Here is a 4,936-nt window from a genome sequence, read left to right on the forward strand (position 1 = left end):
TGTAGTATATGAACGAGAGACGTACTCCCTAACACATACACACAAACTCTTACATACGTCAAAAGAGTACTGGATAAATACTGCCTGAAGGAATGTGCTGGAAAACAAAACCTCTATTACTAACAGGTGAACCATAACATAATGTTGTGCTAACGAGTGTTTTCAGACAAGAAAACAAACTCTATTCCATACTGTAACAAGAACATAACAAACACAATAGATCTCTCGCCTCTTTTTGGAAAAATCAGATAGTTGGTAAGTTCAGTTTGGTATGTAAACTGGAAGACAAATGCAGGACATGATCTACTTTATAAACACCAGGGGGCAGTGTTACCCTACTGTCTGGGATGCTGATCTACTCTACCAACACCAGGGGGCAGTGTTACCCTACTGTCTGGGATGCTGATCTACTCTACCAACACCAGGGGCCAGTGTTACCCTACTGTCTGGGATGCTGATTCTACTCTACCAACACCAGGGGGCAGTGTTACCCTACTGTCTGGGATGCTGATTCTACCAACACCAGAGGGCAGTGTTACCCTACTGTCTGGGATGCTGATTCTACTCTACCAACACCAGGGGGCAGTGTTACCCTACTGTCTGGGATGCTGATCTACTCTACCAACACCAGGGGCCAGTGTTACCCTACTGTCTGGGATGCTGATTCTACTCTACCAACACCAGGGGGCAGTGTTACCCTACTGTCTGGGATGCTGATTCTACCAACACCAGAGGGCAGTGTTACCCTACTGTCTGGGATGCTGATTCTACTCTACCAACACCAGGGGGCAGTGTTGCCCTACTGTCTGGGATGCTGATCTACTCTACCAACACCAGGGGGCAGTGTTGCCCTACTGTCTGGGATGCTGATCTACTCTACCAACACCAGGGGGCAGTGTTACCCTACTGTCTGGGATGCTATATCGTAAAAATGGTTTATCGAGACCCAGATTCGTTCACAAACTGCCAGATGATAAAGCGTGATTCATCACTCCAGAGAACGTGTTTCCACTGCTCCAGAGTCCAATGGCGGTGAGCTTTACACCACTCCAGCCGACACTTGGCATTGCGCATGGTGATCTTAGGCTTGTGTGCGGCTACTCGGCCAAGGAAACCCATTTCAGGAAGCTCCCGGCAAACAGTTATTGTGCTGACGTTGCTTCCATAGACAGTTTGGAACTCAGTAGTGAGTGTTGCAACCGAGGACAGACGATTTTTACAGGCTACGCGCTTCAGCACTTTGCGGCTGAGCCGTTGTTGCTCCTAGACGTTTCCACTTCACAATAACAGCACTTACAGTTGACCGGGGGGCAGCTCTAGCAGGGCAGAAATTTGACGAACTGACTTGTTGGAAAGGTGGCATCCTATGATGGTGCCACGTTGAAAGTCACTGAACTCTTCAGTAAGGCCATTCTACTGCCAATGTTTGTTTATGGAGATTGCATGGCTGTGTGCTAAATTTTATATACTTGTCAGCAACGGGTGTGGCTGAAATTGCCAAATCCACTAATTTGAAGGGGTGTCCACATACTGGAAGATACTTTCGCCAAGTAGTGTACAGGGCATTCGGAAAGTATTCAGACCCCTTGACTTTTTCCAAATGTTACGTTACAGCCTTGTTCTAAAATGGATTAAATTGCTTTTTTCCCTTATCAATCTACACACAATACCTCATAATGACAAAGCAAAAACAGGTTTTTAGAAATGTTTGCAAATTTATATGTAAAAAAACAAAAACGTTAATATTACATTTACATAAGTATTCAGACCCTTTACTCAGTACTTTGTTGAAGGACCTTTGGCAACGATTACAGCCTTGAGTCTTCTTGGGTACAAGCGTGGTACACCTGTATTTGGGGAGGTTCTCCCATTCTTCTCTGCAGATCCTGCAGATCAGGTTGGATGGGGAGCGTCGCTGCACAGCTATTTTCAGGTCTCTCCAGAGATGTTCGATCGGGTTCAAGTCTGGGCTCTGTCTGGGTCACTCAAGGACATTCAGGACTTGTCCCGAAACCACTCCTGCATTGTCTTGGCTGTGTGCTTAGGGTTGTTGTCATGTTGGAAGGTGAACCTTCACCCCAGTCACGTCCTGAGTGCTCTGGAGCAGGTTTTCATCAAGGGTCTCTCTGTACTTTGCTCCCTTCATCTTTCCATCGATCCTGACTGGTTTCCCAGTCCCTGCCCCTGAAAAACATCCCCACAACATGATGCTGCCACCACCATGCTTTGCCGTAAGGATTGTGCCAAGTTTCCTCCAGACGTGACGCTTGGCATTTAGGCCAAAGAGTTCAATCTTGGTTTCATCAGACCAGAGAATCTTGTTTCTCATGGTCTGAGAGTCCTTTATGTGCCTTTTGGCAAACTCCAAGTGGGGTGTCATGTGCCTTTAAGTGAGAAGTGGCTTCTGTCTGGTCACTGTACCATAAAGGCCTGATTGGTGGAAGGTGCTCCCATCTCCACAGAGGAGCTCTGTCAGAATGACCATCAGGTTCTTGGTAACCTCCCTGACCAAGGCCCTTCTCCCCCGATTTCTCAGTTTAGCCGGGCGGCCAGCTTTAAGATGAGTCCCGGTGGTTCCAAACATCTTCCATTTAAAAATGATGGAGGCCACTGTGTTCTTGGGGATCTTCAATGCTGCAGAAATGTTTTGGTACCCTTCCCCAGATCAGTGCCTCGACACAATCCTGTTTCTGAGCTCTAAGGACAATTCCTTCGACCTCATGGCTTGGTTTTTGCTCTGACATGCACTGTCAACTGTTGGACCTTATATAGACAGGTGTGTGCCTTTCCAAATCATGTCCAATCAATTGAATTTACCACAGGTGGACTCCAATCAAGTTGTAGAAACATCAAGGATGATCAATGGAAACAGCTCCTGAGCTCAATTTCGAGTCTCATAGCAAAGGGTCTGAATACTTAGTGGGCTCCAAAATTACTGGCACCCCTGACTGGCAATGCACAAACAATACTATCATTATAAAGATAAACTCAAAATACCAACAAGTGAGAAATACTGTACTTTACTCATGTTTCAATGGAACCCACCACAATCATACAATTATTTAATACAAAATACATTTCTCCAAAATCAAGGTTTCATAATTATTGGCACTCCTCATTTAGTACTTAGTGCCTCCACCTCTGGCAGGGATAACAGCATGGAGTCTCTTCCTGTGATGTTTGACAAGGTTAAGGAACACATTTGGAGGGATTTTGGAACATTTCTCTATGCAGATCCTTTCAAGATCCTTCACATTCTTGGGTTTTGTTCTTATCAACTGCCCTCTTCAACTCAGCCCACAGGTTTTCTATTGGATGGAGGTCTGGCGACTGAGATGGCCATGGCAGGACATTGATTTTGTGGTCACGGAACTATTTCTGTGTGGATCTTGAGGTCTGTTTTGGGTCATTGCCTTGGAAAGTCCACCTACGGCCAAGTCCCAGCCTTCTGGCAGAAGGAACCAGATTGTCAGCTAAAATTGCCTGATACTTGGTGGAATTCATTATGCCATTAATCTTAACCAGTGCCTCTGGACCTCTGGAATTAAAACAGCCCCAAAACATCACTGATCCCCCTCTATATTTCACTGTCTGTATAAGGAGCTTCTCCTTGTATTCATCTCTGTTTCGACGCCAAACATGCCCAAGGTGTATCTGACCAAAACTTTCAATTTTGGTCTCATCTGACCAGAGCACCTTCTTCCAATCATAATTTAAATTACGTTTGACAAACTCCAAGCGCTTGCGTCTGTGTCTTGGGGTCAGAAAGGGCTTTCTTCTGGAAACCCTTCCAAAGAGCCTGTGGTTGTGGAGGTGGCGTCTGATGGTGCTTTCTGAAACCTGGTGACCCCAAGACGCCACCAAGGCCTGCAATTCTTTCACAGTGATTCTTGGGGATTTTGTTGCTTCTCTCACCATCCTCCTCAGTATCCTGGGGGGTCAAATGCATTTGCGTCCTCAACCTGTGAGGTTTTCAACTGTTCCATATGTTTTGAATGTTTTAATAATTGCCCTGACAGAGCTCAGTGGTATATTCAATCGTTTGTGGATCTTCTTGTAGCCAATACCAGATTTATGAAGGTCTACGACCATCTGTCTCTCTTGAACTGCCAGTTCTTTTCTTTTCTTCATGGTGTTGGATGACGAAGGGATATTGCATGCCTGTTACCTCATTTTAATACCCTAGTGAAACAGGAAGTGATGTAATGGCTCAATATAGTTCCTTAACACTTAGATAAACTTAAATAAGTGGAATATAATTCCTGGTTTAATGTTGGTAGATGTTATTTACAATAATATTTAAGGGTGCCATTAATTGTGAAACCTTGATTTCGAGGACATAGATTTTTTATTAAATCAATAAATGATTGTGGTGGGTTCCATTGAAACATTAATAAAGTATTTTTCACATGTTGGTATTTTGAGTTTGTCTCTATAATTATATTGTTTATATTTTTTTAAGTATTGTTTCTGCATTGCCAGTCAGGGGTGCCGGTAATTTTGGAGCCCACTATATGTAAATAAAGTATGTATGTTTTATATTTTTAATACATTTGCAAATATTTCTGAAATAGTGTTTTTGCTTTGTCATTATGGGATATTGTGTGTAGATTGATGAGAGGGGAAAAAACAATATAATACATTTTAGAATAAGGCTGTAACGTAACAACATGTGGAGAAAGTCGAGGGGTCTGAATACTTTCAGAATGCTCTCAGAATAGAGAAGATTCAGACCACCAGTTGTAGAATTACCCAGAGACCAGTGCAAATAGCAACTGCAACCCTCACTCGCTCAAGATTTAAATGAAAAAAGATCAAGTGCATATATATATATACATACATCATAAACATCCAATCGTCACCATAACATGGGTGGTATTATATCCAGCATATAGCATCATGAAGTATGGCTTTACAATACTGACACACAATATTA

Source organism: Salmo trutta, chromosome 35 (genome assembly GCF_901001165.1).
Source record: "Salmo trutta chromosome 35, fSalTru1.1, whole genome shotgun sequence".
In the NCBI taxonomy this organism is placed as follows: domain Eukaryota; kingdom Metazoa; phylum Chordata; class Actinopteri; order Salmoniformes; family Salmonidae; genus Salmo; species Salmo trutta.